This window comes from Herpailurus yagouaroundi, unplaced genomic scaffold, assembly GCF_014898765.1.
Source record: "Herpailurus yagouaroundi ecotype Mexico unplaced genomic scaffold, PumYag 190, whole genome shotgun sequence".
Classification (NCBI taxonomy): Eukaryota; Metazoa; Chordata; class Mammalia; order Carnivora; family Felidae; genus Herpailurus; species Herpailurus yagouaroundi.
Window position 1 is genome coordinate 4,801,282 of NW_024412421.1, and position 20,887 is coordinate 4,822,168.

The 20,887-nt window shown below is 37.0% G+C and overlaps 1 protein-coding gene across 6 annotated transcripts in view; it reads left to right on the plus strand.

The window, feature by feature from the left end:
* Nucleotides 1-20,887, plus strand: part of CYLD (CYLD lysine 63 deubiquitinase) — a 70,013-nt gene that overhangs the window by 15,241 nt on the left and 33,885 nt on the right. The window lies entirely within an intron of this gene.

Genomic DNA, 20,887 nt, shown 5'->3' on the forward strand with positions numbered 1-20,887 from the left:
TACTTTTTTAGTAACTAGTCATTATCATCTGCAAATACTAATAGTTTAACTTTTCTTTCTAATCCTTGTATGTTTTATTTTTAAAATATGGTTTCTTATTGTCTTAGCTCTATGAACTTTTAAATGCACGTTGAATAGAAGTGGAGGTGGTATCAGCCATCTTGATCTTGCTCTTGATCTATTAAGTATGATCTTTGCCATAGGATATTATTGTGGCGGCCATCATTTATCAGGGTTGAAAAGTTATCTACTGCTCCCGGTTTGCCAAGAGTTTTATCATGAATGGATGTTGAAGTTTATCAAACTTTTCTATTTACATAACCCCGTATTTCTTGTCTTTTAATCCAATTTCCTAATAGTAAATAAGCCCTCACATTTTTTTTTTTAATTTAATTTTTATTTTTTGACAGAAACAGAGAGAGCAGGGGAGGGGCAGAGAGAGAGAGAGGAGGAGAGAGAATCCCAAGCAGGCTCCACACCGAGAGCACAGGGCCCGATGCGGGGCTTGAACTCCCGAACCGTGAGATCATGACCTGAGCTAAAATTCAAGAGTTGTCCACTTAACCGATTGAGCCACCCAGATGCCCCAGCCCTCACATTTCTGATATAAATCCAACTTCATCATGATTCATACGTTGCTAGGTCCAGTTTGCTAATCTGTGCATGTTTTAAAATTAAAAAAAAAATTGCATGTTTAAAATATTTGAAACAAATTTTAAAAATTACATGTATTTAAATTAAAAATTTTTTTATAGTGGTAACATGCACATAACATTTACCATCATAACCATTTATAACTATACAGTTCAATGGCATTAACTAAATTCACATTTCTATAGAGCCATCACTACCATTCATCTTTGTAACAGTTTTCATCTTGTAAAATTGAAACTCTATACCCATTAAACAGTAACTCGCCAAACCCCACCCCCAGCCTCTGGCAACCACTCTTCTAATTTCTGCCTCTATGCTTTTAACTCCTCTGAGTACCTCATGTAAGTGGAATCATGCAGTGCTTGCCTTTTTATGACTGGTTTATTTCCCTTAGCATAAAGTCCTCAAGGTTGATCCATGTTGTAACATGTGTCAGAATTCCCTGTATTTTTTTTTAAACTGATTTTTTTAAGTGTCTTTATTTTGAGAGAGAAGGGGAGAGGCAGAGAGAGAGGGAGAGAGAAAATCCCAAGCAGGCTCTGCACTGTCAGAGCAGAGCCCAACGTGGGGGGCTCAGTCTCATGAACCATGAGATCATGACCTGAGCTGAAAGGAAGAGTTGGATGTTTAACCAACTGAGCCACCCAGTGGCCCCAGAATTCCCTTCATTTTTAAGACTACATAATATTCCATTATATGTGTATACCACATTTGTTTATATGTTTATCTATTGATGGACCCTTGAGTTGCTGCTGTGTTTTAGGTATTGAGTATTGAGAATATCGCTGCTATGAACCTGGGTGTAAAAATATCTCTTTGAGACCCTGCCTTCAGTTCTTTTGGGGATATATCCAGACGTGGAATTGCTAGGTTATATGGTAATTGTGCTCTTAATTTTTTGAGGAACCACCATAAGGTTTTCCACAGTGGCTGAATGATTTTGCATTCCCACCAACAATGCACAAGATTTCCAGTTTCTCCATATCTTTGCTAACGTTTATTTTCTGTTTTCCTGATAGAAGCCATTTTAATGGGTGTGAAATGGTATCTCATTGTAATTTAGAGTTGCATTTTCCTAATGATTAGTAATGTTGAGTATCTTTCCATGTGTTTATTGGCCATTTGTATATCTTCTTTGCAGATATGTCTATTCAAGTCCTTTGCCTATTTTTTAATTAGGTTGTTTGGGGTTTTTTGCTGTTGTTTTAGGAGTTCTTTATATATTCTGTATATTAATGCATTGTCAGATATATGATTTTCAAGTATTTTCTCCCATATTTTGGGTTTCCTTTTTGTTCATAGTACTCTTATAATCCTTTTTATTTTGGTAGAATTAGTAGTGACGTTCCTACTTTCATTTCTAATTTTAGTAATGTGAGTCACCTCTCTTTTTCTTCGTCCATCTAGCTAAAGTTTTCTCAATTTTGTTGATCATTTCAAAAATCCAACTTTTGATTTCATTGCTTTTCTCTGTTGTTTATTTTGTATTTTGTTAATCTCTGATCTAATCTTATTTTCTTCCTTCTGCTAGCTCTGGGTTTAGTTTGTTCTCCTTTTTCTAGTCCCTTAAATGGTAAAGATAGGTTGTTGCTTTGAGATCTCTTTTGTTTTTCAATGTAAGCATTTATAGCTATAAATTTCCCTCTTAATACTGCTTTCACTGCCTCCCCTAGATTCTAAAATGCTGTGTTTTTGTTTTCATTTGCTTCTAAGAATTTTCCAATTTTCTTGTGATTTCTTCTTTGATTCATTGGTGGTTTAAAGTGTATTATGTAATTCCCACACGTTGGTGAGTTTTCCAGTTTTACTTCTGTTTTTTGATAATTTCATCCTGTTACGGTCAGAGAAGATATTACATATGGTATCTGTTTTTTTAAATCTATTGAGAGTTTGTGGCATAACATATGCTCTATTCTGAAAATATTCCGTCTAAACTTGAGTAGAACGTGTATACGGGTGCTGGGCAGAGTGTTTTGTGTTTGTTGTTGTATCTAGTTGTTTTATTGTGTTTAAGTCCTCCATCTGCTTACTTCTGTCTGGTTCTATCCATTATTGAGAGTGGGGGATTGAAGTCTCCAACTGGTGTTTGTGGAACTATTTTTTTTCTCTTCAACTCTCTGTTTTTGCTTCATATATTTTGCTGATGTGTTATTCGTATGTAAATGTTTAAAATTGTTATATCTTCATGTTGCATTGAACCTTTCATTAACATATAAATGTTCTTTGTCTCTTGTAATCTTTTTTGATTTAAAGTCTCTTTTGTCTGATGTTAGTATAGCCATCACTGCTCTCCTTTGCTTTGGATATCTATTTCTGACCTTTCACTTTAAATTTCTATGCCTTTGGAGCTAAAGTGAGTCTCTTATAGACAATATATAGTTGGATCATGTGTTTATCCATTCTTCAAATTTCTGTCTTTTGATTGGAGAGTTTAATCAATTTACACTTAAAGTAATTACTGATAAAGAGGAACTTATTTCCATCATTTTGCTATTTGTTTTTTATAGGCTTTTTTTTTACCTTTATTTCCTGCATTAATATTGTCTTTTGTGTATAGTTGATTTTTGTAGTGAAATGTTCCTTTTTCATTTCTTTTTGCACATATTATAGCTATTTTCTTTGTGTTCACCACAAGAATTACATTTAACATCACAAATTTTAGTGATCTAGTTTGAATTTATAATAGCTTAACTTCAACAACATAAAAAAACCCTCTTCTTTATAGCTCTACCCCACCCCTTTCAGTTCTTGGTATTACAAAATTACATCTTTATACATTGTACACCCTAAAGCATAAACTAGTTAAGTGTTATAAATGTATTGGTTTCCTAAATTATGTAGAAAACAAAAATGTAGAGTTACCAACCAGAGTTACAGTAATACTAGCTTTTAGGCTAATTTTTTTTTTTTTAAAAACGTGTTAGTCTCTTAAAGCATGTAAAAAACAAAGTAGTATTACAAACTGTTGTTACGGTAATACTAGCTTTTATAATTGCCAATGTATTTACCTTTATCGAGATCTTTATTTCTTCCTGTGCTTGCAGGTTACTGTCTGGTGTCCTTTGATTTCACCCTGCAGGTGGTCCCTTGGGTGTTTCTTTTAGGACAGATCTAATGGAAATAAACTCCCTCGGTTTTTCTTTATCTGGGACTATCTTACTTTCTCCCTTACTTCTGAAAGACATTTTTTCAGATATAGGATTCTTGGCTCACATTAGTTTTCTTTTAGCACTTTGAATACATTGGCCCACTGTCTCCTGACCTCCAAAGTTTTTGATGAGAAATCTGCCTATGTCTTTATTGAGGATCCCTTGTATGTGACAAGTTGGTTCTCTCTTGCTGCTTTCAAGGTTCTTTGTCTTTTGAAAGTTTGATTCTAATGTGTTGGTGTGGGGGTCTCTTTTACTTCACCTTACTTGGTGTTTGTTGAGCATCTTGGACATTTATGTTCATTGCTTTCATCAAATTTGGGAAGGTTTCACCCCATAGTTCTTCAGACATTCTGTCTCTTTCTCTCTCTCTTCTTCTGAGACTCCCACAGTGTGCATGTTGATTTGCCGTGGTGTTCCATAGGTCCCTTGGGTGTGAGTTTGCATTTCTCTGATAATTATTGATGTTGAACACCTTTTCATATCACCTGTTGGCCATTTGTATGTATTTTGAAAACTGTTCAGTTCTTCTGCCCATTTTTAAATCATGTGTTAATTTCTTTGCTGTCGAGTTGTATGAAATCTTACGTATTTTGGATATTAACTCCTTGGTATTATTTGGTATATTTGGTATACCTTGGTATTATTTGGTATTATTTGCAAGTGTTTTCTCCCATTCTGTCGGTTGCCTTTTTATTGATTGACTCTTTTGGTGGGCAGGAGCATTTTAGTTTGGTGTAGTCTCATTTACTTATTTTTGCTTTTGTAGCTTGTGCTTCTCTTGTCCTGTTCATGAATCACTGCCACGGCCAATGCCAAGGGACTTTTCCTGTGTTTTCTTCTGGGAGTTTTACAGTTTCGGGTCTCAAACTTAAGTCTGATTTATTTCAAGTTCACTTATGTGAGGGGGTGTAAGATGGGGATGCGGTTTCATTCTTCTGCATGTGGTTTTCCAGTTTCCCCACCACCACTTATTGAAGAGACTACTACCCTTTTGCCGTTGAGTATTCTTGGCTCTTGTCAAGTATTAGTTGACCATATATACATACGTTTATTTCTGGGCTCCCATTTTTATTCTCTTGGTCTTTGTGTTGCTTTTTATGCTAGTACCATATTGTTTTGATTACTATAGCCTTGTAGTATAGTTTGGAATCAGGAAGTGAAATGCTTCTGCCTTTACTCTTTCTCAGGATTGCTTTGGCTATTCGGGGTCTTTTATGAAAGTGTTATTTTGTAATGAATTTTTCCATTTAATCTTTGTTTCTAAAGTTTTTAGCATAACATTATTCTTAAGATCTTGTATTTTCTGTTAAATCTCAGCAGCATCTGCAGATGTGTCCTTGTTTTCATCCAAAAAAATTGTGTCTGTTTTCTTCTAACAGCTTTTTACCAGAGGTTTCTTGCTTTCATTTATTCAAAAAAACTTATCTTTTGGCTTTCTTAATCTTAGCTAGGTATTTGTTTTCTATTTTAGTAATTTCTATTTTTTATTATTTTCTTTTTGGCTTTTTTTGGATTTATTGTTTTTCTTTCTAACTCTTTAAATGGTTAGTTTAATAATTTTTAGTTTTTCTAATGTGAAGCATCTAAGGGTATAAACTCTATGTACCTGTTTACCTACATTCCACAAAATTTGTTATGTAGCGTCTTGTTATCATTAAATTTGAAACATTTTGTAATTTCCTTCATGATTTTATTTTTTTTTTAATCCATTTGCTTTATGGTCCAAGAATATGATACTAATCCTTTGACGTTTGTTGAGGCCAACCTTATGGCCTCGTATGTGATCAGTTTACAGAGATATTCTGTGTATACTTGAAAAGAATACGTTCGCCCCAATTGTAGCTGCATGCATCACATGTGTATTTTACATGTCCCTTAGATCAAGCTAATTTATTATGCTATACAAATTTTATGTATCATTACTGAATTTTTAATTGCTGGATCTATCAGTTACTGAACAAGATATATTAAAAATTTCTAACACAATAATGGGTTTCTTAATTCTGTGTCTGCTTTAATTTTGAACTAATTACTTGCTGCATATAAGTTCAGAATTTTTGAGTACTTAGAGTTTGAAATTGTTGTATCTTCCAGGTGATTTGAACTATTTGTCATTATATAGTAGCTGTCTTCATTGCTAGTAACTCTTTTGTCTTAAATTCTGTTTTGTATGGTGTGGATAGATTGTGTTTGGTTCGTATTTTCCAGGTATTTCTCTTTTTCAGTCAGTTATGTTTGAGGCATGCTCTTTGATGGCAGTATATGGTGGGAAATCTTTTTTTCTTCATCTAGTTTGGCGATTTGGGTACTTTAACTGGAGGGTTAATCTGTTAATAGTTATCATTACTAATAATTAGATTTATTTCTATTGCCCCATGTGTTTTCTATTTGTCCTTCTTTTCTGCTTTACCCCCACTGTGCTATTGGATTGAGATGTTTTCCCTCCCTTTACTCATTTCATTTGCCTACTCTATCCCACCTGCTTGTTTTCAGATGGCATATAATTCGAAGAATCTATTCTGATGATCTTTGTCTGTTCATTGTTGTGTGACCTGGTAGCATTTAATGTCATAATTGTTATTATTTTTGAGTTTAGAACTATAATTTTATTATCTATTCTTTATTTGTCCCCTTTTTTCCTTCCTCTTATACTTTTTTCTACTTTTTTGAAGATTATTTGAAAAATTTTAAGAAGTATATGTTAATCTATTGACTTTCTAGCTGCGTTTCATCGTTATATTGCTTTTAGTGCTTTCTCCAGGGATGAAATATATATCCTTAACATTTTAGTGTAGTTAGGGTTAATATTGTACTACTTTACGTAAAGTGTAGTTGCCTTGCTACCATGTAAGTCTAGTTACCCCTTCCTCCTCCTTGATACTATTAAGTGTCATGTATGTTACATCTACGTACATTAAAAACTCACAAGAATATGTCGTATTTCTTGCCAAGATAGTCATATATATTTTAGAAATGAAAAGATCCAAGTATCGGGGCGCCTGGGTGGCTCAGTTGGTTAAGTGTGCGACTTCGGCTCAAGTCATGATCTCGCCGTTTGTGGGTTCGAGTCCTGCATCGGGCTCTGTGCTGACAGCTCAGAGCCTGGAGCCTGCTTCAGATTCAGTGTCTCCCTCTCTCTCTGCCCCTCCCCCACTCTCACTCTGCCTCCATCTCAAAAATAAATATTTTAAAAAATTAAAAAAAAAAAAAAGATCCAAGTATCCACAAGTATCCACTTGTTAACATTTCCCTTCATCCTGAAAAACTTTTATTGTTGACTGAGGATGCAGTTCTTCTAGAAATGAATTTCTTTTAATTTTAATTAACTTTAATTAATTCATAATTTTCTTTTATCTGAAATGTATTTATTTTGCCTTCATATTTGAAGGATATTTGGGGTGTGTATAGAATTCCCTGTTTGGTATTTGTTTTCTTTTTTGTTCTGCTTTCCAGGGGTTTTCTTCTATTTCCTGACCTCCGTATTTTCTGGTGAACATCAGCAGTCATTTAAATCATTGCCCCTCTGTATGTAATGTAATATGTGGTTTTTCTCTGGGAACTTTGATGATTTCTCCTTATGTGTGACTTACAACAGTTTAACTGTGATGTCCCTCGCATTGTTTTCTTCATGTTTATCCTGCTTGGAGTTCACTGAGCTTCTTGGATTTGTAAATTTGTGTCTTTTAACAAAGTAGGGAACATTCTGACCATTATTTCTTTGGTCAAGTGCTTTCTTTGTCCCTTTCAGTCTTTCCTCTCTCTGTGATGTCAGATAGATTGGTATTGTGCCTGAAGTCCTTGAGACTCTGTTAATTTTTTTTCCTCATACTTTTATGTATCTGTTCTTTAGATAATTCCGACTGTTCGGTCTTGAATTTTACTGATTTCCCCCTCTCTCGTCCGCATCGTGTTTTTAGGGCTTAAATTCATTCATCCAACGAATTATTCTTTTCAGAAGTTGCCTTTTTAAGGTTTTAGAAGTATTTTAAGACTTCCATCTTGTTCTTTTTTGTTTGTTTCTTTAAATAGTTTTTATTTCTCTGGTAAGATAATTGCTATCTTCTCCTTCACTGTGAGCATATTTTCTCTTACCTCATTAAGGATAGTTCTAAGTCCTCTTTTAAAATTCTTTTCTGCCAATTCCAACATCAAAATAGTCTATGGCTTGGTGTGCTTTGTGGGTTTTTCTTTTGAGAATGGGTCACAGTTTCCTTTTTTCCCCCCTCTTTTCTCTTTTAGTATGTGGAGCAGTTTTGGATTATAACCTTGTATTGTTCCTTTCCACTGAATTTTGAGTCTCCTTCCTAATCTGCCTGTTTTTTTTTTTTTCCTCCCTTCACTCTCCAGTGACTGCTGGCAAAAGTTGTTTTTTATATTTTTTCAGAGTTTAAATCTATTTTTTCAGGAAAAGCGGTCTGATATGAGCTTACTCCATCATAACAGCTGTATTTTTAATACGTATTTTGGGATGTGGAGAGCATTTATCCAAGAAAAAGGGGGATTTCTCTGGGCAGGCATGATGGATTTTATGATGAGATTTTATTTTATAGTTTTCACCCCCCCCCCTTATTTTCAAGTTTTTATTTAAAGTCCATATATACAGTGTAAATATGTAAATTCCATACAGAACATTCGGTGTAATATTACCGAATATTTTAGGAGTAGAATTTTAGGAGTTTTAGGAGTAGAATTTAGTGATTCATCACTTAACATACAACACCCTGTGTTCATCACAAGTGCCCTCTCTAATCCCCATCACCATTTAAGTTTTTGATTGTTTGAAATACAGTATTGTTTTACTATTGAATTTCCAAGTTTAAAAAAGAAATTGTTTTTAAGCGTTAATACAAAACCGTTATAAGAAGGTCATTTCATTTCTAAGCCAGGTAGTTCCGAACCTTGGGTGATACTGAGCCCAGGGAACATTTTGTAATGTCTGGAGACATTTTTGATTATCACATCTGGGGTGGGAGTACTACTTGAATCTAGTGGGTAAAGACAGAGATACTGCTAAATAAACATCCTACAATGCAGAGAGCAGCCCCCGCAACAGAAAATGATCTGGTCCAAAATGGCAGTATTGCTGAGGTTGAGATATCCTGTCCTAAGCAAATTACGTGACTTACGCTACTTTTATAATGTTAACTTGCTGGATGGCTAAGGGGAATACCTTGTAAAATAAAACTTCTTTCATTATTAAGGTATTCTTACAGGGGTAGCTAGTTCTGTGCTAATGTTGTTTTTCCAGAATCACATGGATAAATGTAATTTAACTTGTCTTACCAAATCAGATATGTTTGTGGGTTTCCATAAAACAGACCCTTAACTGAGAGATGCTGTGGGGCAGGGTTTGAATGGGTGATGGGGATTAAGGAGGGTACTTGTGATAAACACTGGGCGTTCATTGCATGTAAGTGATGAATCACTCAATTATACTGTATGTTAACTAACTGGAATTGAGATAAAATGTTGAAACTGTGAAAAAAAAATCCAGAGGATGCTTTTGAAAGCCCCAAGCCTTTTTGGTATAACCATCCTTTTTACCTACCTTCACTGAATTTCGAGTTTTGCATTTTACCAGTAAATGTAATTCATTATGTCAAGTAAGTTGGGAGACTAGGGAAATCATTAGTTTAGTGTTAAAATTTAAGGAAAGAAAAGATATCTGAAATATAAAGTTGGCTTGTGTATAATTGATTTTGTTTTTCTTAGTCTGCAGTAGGATAAAGATTTTGAAATGCCTCCCCCCCCCACCCCCCAGACTCTAGCTAGAGCTGTATTTCCTTCTGTATATTTTTTCCATCTCTCAGGTTTGAAATATAAATGATGTTGGGTTCTACAGTAGCACTTAAAAAGAAAATGAAAGGAAAAGCTACCATTTCTGTTTTTCCTGTGGTGGAATTATACATAACCTGACAAAGGCATTCTGTAATAGTATTTATCTTCAAAAACATTTACAATTCTATTTTATTCAAATAGTGATGTAGGATTAAAATAATAAAAATTAGTTACATGAATCTCTTGGGAATCACTTGTCAGGCACACTTTGATCTTCTAGATCAGTGGCTCTCACTGTCATTATTCCCGGCTCGCAGAGCAGTGACAAGAAAGGAAAATAATGCTTTTCTTTTTCCTTTTAAAGCTTGATTTCATACACCGTGAACAGAAGATAATTAAGAACGATACCAGCTTTTTATAGTGTAACCCACAAATAGTACTTTTCGCCAACAAAATAAAGCTCACAAATAGATTTAAAAAGTAAAGTTGTCTAAATGAAAATTAGTTTCTTTGAATGGGTCTCCGTCTCTATTTCATGTCATCATTAACACCCTTTCCTGGAGAGAGAAAACGAGTCCTGGTGTCTCCTTTAGTTCCTGAGGTTTTTTCTGGCCCAGTTGCCTTCATTTGTAGGACAAAATTAATACTCCCGGCATTTAAAACTGTTTTGAAGCAGTTTAACAGCTGGTGAGGTTAGGAAATAATTCATCTCTGTCAATTGCTTGTTACGGTGGTCTTCTGAAGAACACCTTTGACGAAAAGAGTCCTCGGTCTGCTTTTCAATTCCCTCCCCCCCTTCATTTCTGCTTTTCAAATGTTAAAAGCTCCAACATAGCTAATTTGACACGTTCACGTTCTTAAAGCTGTTGTGTTGGAGCATATCATTGAGTGCCACCCCTAAATTACACACTTCTGCTTTTTCTGGTCCAGCTTGTGTCTTCTTTTTTTAGTGTTGGAGGTTGGGAATGTAATGCTAATTTTGCCTTGTAGATTACGCCTTGCATGCACATTGGCTCAGAATTTATAAGGGTCTCTGAGATCTTTCCCTCCCAACAGTGACCTCCGACTACCTGCTCTCCTTTTGCATCTTTCTTTTTTTAAAGTTTTTATTTAAATTCCAATTAGTTAACATACAGTGTAATGTTAGTTTCAGGTGTGCAATGTAGTGATTCAACACTTACAACCACACCCAGTGCTCATCACAACAAATGCTCTCTTTAATCCCCATCCCCTGTTTTCCTGATGCCCCCACCAACCTCCCCTCTGGTAACCATCAGTTTGTTCTCTGAAGTAAAGAGTCTGTTTCCTGGTTTGCCTCTTTCTTTTTTTTCTTCTTCCTTTTTGCTCTTTTTTTTTTTTCTTAAATTCACCACAATCAAGATAGCATACCTATCACCTACAAAGGAGATGTCCTTTGTGATCACTTCCTCCCACTTCTGTCTGCCCTGTCCCCCCCAAAATCCAGGCAACCACTGATTGATCATCTTTGTGTCAGTATACATTTGTTCATTTTTGGGAATTTTATATATGTGGAGTAACTCAAGACGTGCTCTTTTTTTGTCTGCCTTATTTCAGTCAATATAATTCGTTTTTGACTCATTCATGTTTTTTTTAAATTGCTGAGAACTCCATTCTGTGGTAGGCTGTAATTATATATATTTTATAAGTATATTAACATTTAGTGTAAATAATTTATGTATTACTTAATACGTATTAGTATATTACAACTATAAAACATAGTTTACATATATCATCGATTCTTGCTGATATTTAGTCTTTGACACAGAGCTTCTAAATCCCTTGGAATTTCCTAGGTGATGAGAGCATCTTCTGTTCTAACGAGGTGACTCCTGGTGGGCTGCTGGATGGGGACTGGTCCCTGGCAAGACCAAGCTTGAACTTCCAGCTCCAAGCACCATCCTCTGGAAAGGGGGGAGGGGCTGGAAATGGAGTCAGTAATTCATCATGCCTACTTGATGGTCTCCATAGAAACCCCTAAAGTACAAGGTTTGGAGAGCTTGCAGGTTGCTGAACACATGGAGGTGCTGGGAGAGTTCTGTGCCTGGAGACGGCGAGAAGGCTTTGTGCCTCTTCCTTATACCTTGCCCCGAGTATCTCTTCATCTGGTTGTTAATCTGTATACTTTATTATATCCTTTATAATAAAATGGTAAATCTGAGCGTTGCCCCTTAGTTCTGTGAGCCATTCTAGCAAATTATGGAACCCCAGGAGGGGGTTCCGGGAACGCTGACAACCTGAAACTTGTGACTGGTGTCAGACATGAGGGCATTCTTGTGGGACTGAGCCCTTAACTTGTAGGATTTCCTTCTAACTCCAGACAGTGTCAGAATTGAATTGAATTGTAAGACACCCAGGTGGTGTGGGAAAACTCCCCACATATTGGGTGACCAGAAGTGTCAAAAGTGTTGTGTGAGAGTAAAGGAAAATACACCGTTTGTTTTCCCTGTAAACGTATGGATATTACCATTTTATTTAGCCATTCATTTGTTGATGGCCTCTGGGTTGTGTCTGGTTTTTGGCTCTTAGGAATAATGCTGCGATGAAAACTCCTGTGAGGTCTTTGTATGGTCATAGGCCTTGGTTTCTCTTGGGTAGATCCTTAGATGTGGCATGGCTGGCGATTGTTTACCTTGAAGCAAAAATGAACATGCTAGACCCGCCAAACGATCTTTCCAAAGTGGTTGTAGTGTTTACATTCTGTGTAGCAGTGCGTGCAAATTCCAGTTCTTCCCCTTCCTTGCCAACACTGCGTGTGGTCAGTCGTACAGACTTTAGCTCTTCTGTTGGTGGTAGCTAATTCTGGTTTAACTCACATTTCCCTGTGACACCTTTTCATGTGCTCATCTGTCATCTTGTGTTTCCTCCTTGGTGGAGTATCTGTGCACATCTTTTGCTAGATTAAAAAAACTTTTTTATTATTGAATTTTGAGAATTCTTTATAAATTCTGATGATAAGCCCTGTAACAGATATATGATTTGATTTGAAAATATTTGAGATTATAAAGATTTGCATGCAGTTGTAAGAAAGAATACAGAGAGATCCTGTGTACCCTTTTCCCCAGTAGTAACATCTTGTAAAACTAGAGTACAGCGTCACGGCCAGGGTGTTGACAAGACGCAGGGCATTCCCATTGCCACAAGGATCCTTCCTGTTGTCCTTTTTTCACCATGGTCCTTCCCTCCTTAACCTCTGGCAGCCACTAATGTGTTTTCCATTTACGTAATTCTGTTATTTCAAGAATGTTATACAGATGGAATTGTACAGCGTGTAAGCTTTTGAAATTGGCTTTTTTTTTGTCATTCTCTGGAGACTCGTCAGTGTGTGTGTATCCCTGGTTTATTCTTTCCTAATGCTGAGTAATAGTCCATGTCATGGATGTACCACTGTTCTATCACTTACCCATCAAAGGACATCTGGTTTGTTTCCAGTTGTGGGCTATTCTAAATAATGCTCTCATAAACACTTGTGTACAGTGAACAAGTAAACGTAAGTCTTCATTTCTCTAGCATAAATGTCCAGGTTTGCAATTGCCAGTTGTATGGTATTTGTATGTTTAGTTTTTTAAACAACTGCCAAACAGTTTTCCAGAGCGGTTGTACCATTTTATCTTACCACCTGCAATATATGAGTGATCCGCTTTTTCCACATCTTCACCAGCATTTGGTGTTGTCACTATTTTTTTATTTTAGTAGTAATATCTCATTGTGTTTTTTTATTTTAAGTTTTATTTATTTTTGAGAGCAAGAGCACGTGTGCTAGTGGAGGATGGGCAGAGCGAGGGACAGAGAGAATCCTAAGCAGGCTCCGTGTTCTTAGCACAGAACCCGACGTGGGGCTGGAGCCCACAAACCCTGAGGTCATGACCCGAGCTGAAATCAAGAGTCAGCCGCTTAACCAGCTGAGCCACCCAGGCACCCCTCATTGTGGTTTTAATTTGATTTTCCCTGATGGCTCACGATGTTGAACATCTTTCATGTACCTGTGGCCATCTGTCTTCTTTACTGAAATGTCTCTTCATCTCTTTTGCCCATATTTTATTTGGATTCTTGCTTTTTTATGGTTGAGTTTGGAGATTCTTTATATATTCTAGATACTAGTCCTTTGTTGGATGTGTGGTTTGTGAATATTTTATCTCAGTGTGTGGCTTGTCTTTTCCTCCTTTTAACAGGGTCTTTCACAAAACAAAGGATTTTGATTTTTATTAAGTCAAAGATACAATTTTTTTTTAATGGAACATGATTTTGGTATTAGGTCTAGCAATTTTTTTTGCCTAGCTTTAGATAGTGAAGATTTCCTCCTAAGTTTCTAAAAATCAAAATATAATTCACACGGCAGAATATTCACTCCTTTTAAAATGTACAATTCAGTAACATTAAGAACGTTCACAGTGTTGTGCAACCATCACTGCTGTCTAGTTCCAGAACTTTTTTATCACCCCAGACGGAAACTCTACGTTCATTAAGCAGTCACTCACTCCCCTCAGTCCCTAGCAAACACAGATCTGCTCTCTGTTTCTGTGATTGCCCTGTGGACATATGGACCATTCACTATATGGACATTTCATATAAATGAACTAAAAAACATGGCCTTTTTTTGTCTGGCTTCTTTCACTTAAGCATAATCTTTTTAAGGTTCACCCATGTTGTAGAATAAATCAGTACTTCAGTCCTTCTCATGGGAAACAATATTCTATTATATAGATAGAGTACACAGCTGACCCTTGATCAATATTATGGGTTTGCACTGTGTGCATCAGTGGATTTTTTTATAGTACAGTAGTGTAAATGTATTTTCTCTTCCTTATGATTTTCTTTAAAAAAATTTTTTTTGGGGCGCCTGGGTGGCGCAGTCGGTTAAGCGTCCGACTTCAGCCAGGTCACGATCTCGTGGTCCGTGAGTTCGAGCCCCGCGTCAGGCTCTGGGCTGATGGCTCGGAGCCTGGAGCCTGTTTCCGATTCTGTGTCTCCCTCTCTCTCTGCCCCTCCCCCGTTCATGCTCTGTCTCTCTCTGTCCCAAAAATAAATAAAAACGTTGAAAAAAAAATTTAAAAAAAAATTTTTTTTAACGTTTATTATGAGCCGAAGTTGGACGCTTAACCGACCAAGCCACCCAGGCGCCCCCTTATGATTTTCTTAATAACTGTTTCCTTTCTCTAGCTTGCTTTATTGTAAGAATACAGTATGTAATACATATAATATACAAAATATGTGTTATGTTGTTAACATTGACTACCTTATGCGTAAGGCTTCTGGTCAACAGTAGGCTATTGATAGTTAAGTTTTTGGGGAGTCAAAAGTTATCTGCAGATTTTCAGCTGCATGGGAGTCAGTGCCTCAAACCCTCCTGGTGTTCAAAGGTCAACTGTATTTTCTTTACCAATTCATCATCAGTGGTGGCCGTTTGTATTTCCAGTTTTTGACATTTATGAAAAGGATGCTATGAACATTTGTGTATAAGTTTTTGTGTGGACCTACTTTCAATTATCTTGGGCATGTGCCTAGAAATGGAATTTCTGGGTCAAATGGTAAGTGTATATTTAATCATTTCTAGAACTCCAGGTTGTTTTCTAAAGTGGCTACATATTTTACATACCTACCTACAGTGTATGAGAATTCTGATTTCTTCACATCCTTGTTCTTTCTTTTTAAAGTTTTACAGTTTTTCATTTACATTTGAGTCCTTGATTCATTTTGAGTTAATTTTTTATGAGGTGTAAGACTTAGAGCTGGTTTTGGGTTTGTTTTTTTTTTTTTTTCCGTTTTAATGTCAAATTGTCCCACCACCATTTGTTGAAAAGACCTCTTTCTTCCATTGAATTGCTTTTGTACCTTTGTCAAAGATCAGTTGGGTATATTTGTATGGGACTATTTTTTGATCATTTTTTTCTTTTGAGAACTTCTTTGAGATCTGCTGGTGACAAATGATCTTTGTTTCTCCTCATCTGGAATGTCTTGCCTTCCCCATCACTCCTGGAGGATATTTTCACTGGTTATAAGATTCTGGGTCAAGAATTCTTTTCTCTCAGCACCTGGAAAATATTGTGCTACTTCTTTTGGCCCTCCCTGGTTTCTGATGAGAAATCTGCTCTCATTTGAATTGCTTTTTTTTCCCCTATAGGTTTTGTTTTTCTCTGGCTCCTTTCAGGAATTTCTCTTTGACTTTAGCTTTCTAAACTTTAATTATGATGTGTCTTGGCATAGAATTTCTTTGGGTTCATCTGTTTGGTGTTTGCTCAGCTTCTTGAATTGGTAAATTTGTGGTCTCTTGCTGCATTTCGTCAGTTTCAGCCTTTCCTTCTTTGAGTACATTTTCAGCCCTAGCCCCGTCTTTCTCCTCTCCTTTAAGATTCTGATGAAATAAATGTTAGATCTTTTTTGTGAAGTCCCACAGGTCCCTGGGTCTCTGTTCTTTTTCTTTTGTTCTTTTGTGGTTTTTTTTTTTTTTTTTTGATTCAATTTTCCCTGTGTTGTTCATACTGGATAATTTGTATTATTCTGTCTTTAAGTTCCCCCATGACTTCCTGTGTTTCCTCCATTTTGCTATTGAGCCCATCCACTGAGCTTTTTATTTTCGTTGTTATTTCATTTTCACTCCTTTATATCTTCCGTTTCTTTGCTGAGACTTTCTGTTTCTTTGATGAGGTTTCTGTCCTGTCGTTTTGTTCCAAGTATGTTTATAATTGCTTATTGAAGCGTTTTTATCAGGGTTGTTTAAAATCTTTGTCAGATAATTCTAACCTCTCTGTCATCTCGGTGTGGGCATTTATTGACTGTCTTTAAACATTCTTAGGAACTTCCTGGTTCTTGGTATAATGAGTGATTTTTGTTTGAAACCTGGACAGTTGGGTATTAGGTTTTGAGACTCTAGATGTTACTAGACCTAGAGCCAGCTTTTAGCCAGCTTTCTTCGACCCTGCTATGGCCGGGGAACAGGAGGGGAGATGCCACCTAATTATTGCCAGGTGGAGATAGAAGTCTTCTTCCCTCGCCTCCTCATTCTTGCTGGGGAGCGGTGGATGTTGTGGCTCTTCGCATGGTCTCCAGTGACACTGTGATGAATGTGGCCTTATTGCTGGTGGGTTACGGTGAAAGTCCTGACTCCCCACTAGACCTCTTCTGATACCAACCACCCCAGCAGGTAAGGCAGAGATGGAAGTCTGGGCTCTCCATGTGGTCTCCACTGACACCATGGAGGTGGGAGAACTTGTCATCAGGTGGTGGCTCCCGACTTGGCTTTCTCTGATATCACACAACTGGGGCGTTGGAGCACTTTGTAACGGCCTCACATGAGTGGAAGTCTGGGCTCCCCACTTGGTCTTTTTGGAGTGGGTAGGGCCAGTGTTTTTTTCCTGTGGTGTTCGGCTGGTGTTGAGTGATTACTGTTTAACATTTTTCGGTCTTACTAGGTTTCCTCTTTTCTCATCCTTTGACGAGAGAGCGCTGACTTGTTGGGGCTTTCTTTGGTCTGTGCCCATTAATGGCTCCAGATTGCTGGCTTCCTCAGCGCTAAGTCTGGGATACATAAGGCAAGAAGAAAACCCAGGGAATTCGCCGCCGTGTTGTTCTTTACGTCCAGAACTCCTTAGCTGGTCTGCCTTCTCCTCTCCACCTTGTTAGAATCTTCTCATTTTGTATGTTATGTCCTGAGTTTTTAGTTGTACTTATCATGAGGCATAGGAAAGGTATGTCTACTCATTTTCCCAGGAGTGGAAGTTGCCTCTGTTATTGTAAGTTAACAGCAGATCTGGGGCATCATTTCCTATTAGTACGTGTATTGCATACTTAATCTTTTGTTTAAATTATGCATTGTATTTCATTTTATGAATGTGCCATGATTTTTTTACCAGTCCCCTGCTGATGGACGTTTCGGTTCTTTTTAATCTTTTGCTCTTACAAGCAGTGCTTTAGTGAATAACTCCATGTATATGCATCGGTTTGCATGTGTTCCAGCGTAGCTAAAAGATAACTTCCTGTCTTATCATCTGGATCTTCTTAGACAAGATAGAAGAGTCAGTGTCTCCTAAAGTAAATCAGGAGAATTTCATTTTAGACAGATATCCTTGTGAAAAAGTCACTCCTTGTGCGATGTGTGCTTAGAGCTACTTTCCCACAGTTGACACACTGATTCTAGTTCTGAGCTGGTGATGGACACAGGACAGAGGCAGCTCCTTTTCCTTACGGCAGCCCTCAGATATTCAAAGCTGAGTGTCTCTGGGACCTTCATCTTCTGTGCTCCAGCCTAAAAACTTTGTGTCATTTTAGCCATTTGGCTGTGGTATGATACTCTGAGTGAGACGTGGTTTGTTGAAGATGGTTTTTTTTTTTTTTTTTTTCTTAACACTTGAGCATCTAAAGGGAAATGGAATACTGTAATCCATTATGTGGGCTAATGGATGCTATCGACAAACTGACAAAAAAAAAAAAAAATTGGGGGAAAGCCCTGTTACCGTCTGAGTTGTATTCCCAGCGACCCCTGTAATGCCTTCCTTTCATTACAGATGGATGAGTGCATTTATAAATCAGTGAATTAACGAATACTGAGCTTACTCTTGAATGAAACCCCCAATTTTCTTTCATGCACCCTTCTACTTCTAATTCTATGCTTGTATGGTTGATTTGGAGGACAGCAGCAGGACCTTGCTTTTGTCCCTGTTCCACTTGATGTCGTCAGTGCCCTTCAGTCTTCTAACATTTTCAGATCGTTCTGGATCCTTAAGTGTGACTTTGCCTGTATTGTTTCTCCCTCAACACCACGCCATCGGTACTCATCTGAGTATTTAAATGGGATATATGGTGCTCACATTCATATAAAATATTCATAAGATATTTTTTTGAAAAGGTGAACTTCCTGGAGGTAGAGTTGCTGGGTCAAAGGGTAGGTGTATTTTATATTCTGATAGATAATGCTATATGGGCTTCCACAAAGATTGCGTGAATCACCTTAAGTGTCGTCTATGTAGACAGCACTCCTGCTCGTACGAGACAGAGCCCAAAAGAAGGTTAATTTGAAGCACTAGACCTGCGTATGCAACTCTGATGTCATCTGATGGGACCTTCCAGTTTTGTGTTAAAAAAATTTTCATGTAAAATGATCTAAAATAGGAGGAAAACACTTATTTGGATCAGTAATCCTGCCTCATAGAGGTCTTTGTGTAGTTGCTATGTATATAGTATTTTCGGTATCTGGTTTTATAATACCTCATTTTACCCAAGTAAACTTATATTTTCTCTAGTAGCTTTCTGCGTGGATATTAAACTCTCATTTGGGTCTGAATTATGCTCTTGTGGCTGATGATGTTAAGCAGCACATCAATTAAGGGCTTTGTCTCAATTTAATGGGTCATTCAAATTCACAGGCATCTCTCCTGCTTTGATTGTTACTGTTAACTAGTTTGTTGTTATGATTTTCAACCCAGCATTCTCGAAGGGATTTTTTTTGTATTTCTGATTAAATTAACAAGAGTGATGGATGAACTGCTACTTTTATCATTTTTTTTACTGAATCATAATTGGCAGAGAATACTACATTAGTTTCAGTTATACAAGATAGTGATTCAGTATTTTTATACAGGACAAAAAAATGAATGCCATGATAGGTCTAGTCACCATCTGTCACCATACAAAGTTATTACTGACTGTATTCCCTATGCTGTACCTTACATCTCTGTGATTTTTTTTTTTTTTTTTTTTTTTTTTACTACAAAGAAGTTTGTACCCCTTGATCTAACCTTTCAGCCATTTGCCTGCCCACCTCCCCCTGCCCGCAGCAACTGCCAGTTGTATCTAGGATTCTGTTTCTGTTTGCTTTTATTTGTTTTCGTTTTTTTAGATTCTACACATAAGTGAAATCATACAGCGTCTGTCTTTGTCTGACTGATTTAACTTAGCGTAATACCCTCCAGGTCCATCGATGTTGTGTGTGTGGCAAGATCTCATTCTTTTCTATGGCCAAGTAATATTCACGTGTGTGTATCACATCTTCTTTATCCATTCGTCTGTTGGTGGACACTTAGGTTGCTTCCATATCTTGGCTACTGTAGGGATACACATGTACTTTTATCATTTTGGATGTCGTCCTGCTGTGTGCAGGTAATGGATACTCTTCGTCTGGTTTCTTTTACTCAACACAACGTCCATGTTGTGTATATCAGTTTATTCTTTTTTTCTTTTCTTTTTTTTTTTATTGCTGTGCAGTGTTGTATGGTACGAACAGGTCACAACTTGTTGAGCTACTTTGCTGTAGAATGGATTGTCTCAGCTTTCGGTTATTCTGAATAAGGATGCTAGGCACATTTTTGTGCATGCCATTTGGTGAACGTGTCATGCTGTCTCTTTTAATAGCAAGCAGAATTGTTTTAATCTCACAAAACTGTCTGCCGAATTTATTCCTTATCTTGCTTACTTTCCCATACTTACCTTTCGCTGAGGTGGTAATCTCTTAAACTCCATTCGAGGCAGAAGGCTTTGGTTTGGGATCATGAGCATAGTAGTGGCAAGGAAACGATATTTGGTATGTCACTGCTGGAGGCCAGGTTAGATGTGGCATGCGACCCCTCATCTGCATAGAATTCGGTAGGAATATCTGTTCCTCAAAATCGGTATTTGACCTTCTCTCAGACAAAGTCTAAGTCTGTCTCCTAAGGTAAATCAGGAGATTTCATTTTAGGCAGATGTCACTGTGATACGGCGGAAGATAACTACTGTTTCCAACTCCAGTGCTTGTCGTATTCCCGGTCTTTGAAGCCCTCCCCTAATCACCAGCAGGAGGGTCCCAGTCCCCAGTGGCTCATCCATGTGGCCTGTTACTGCCAGGCTGCCTCACTTAAGACCATTTGCTGCCTTTGTTAGAATTACCACTAGCTGTATCATGCATGTAGGGTACAGTATGCACGTGCATATCTTTTGAACACAGACTTATGTGTAGTAATTACAGTTAATAGTGGGTATTCGTTTTCTTTAGTCAATTTATATGCTGTAATTTGGGAACTGTTGCTAGTGACTAAGAAATTTTACCTTCCATGGTAGCTTTCTTCTGTGATATTTGGAGATATTTGAATGGCTAATCATCAAAGTATTAGTAAATAGCTTTTACTATATCACCTGGTTGAAACCATGGTTATTTAGTATAATTTTTGAATTAAAATAATTTTTCATTTGATCATATTCTGAGACCCTTAAGATATAGATTAACACTGCAATCTCCCCCCCCACCGTGATTTATATATATTACCAAACATGATTTATATGTAATTCATTCAGTATTATTTCCTTTTTCTAACAAA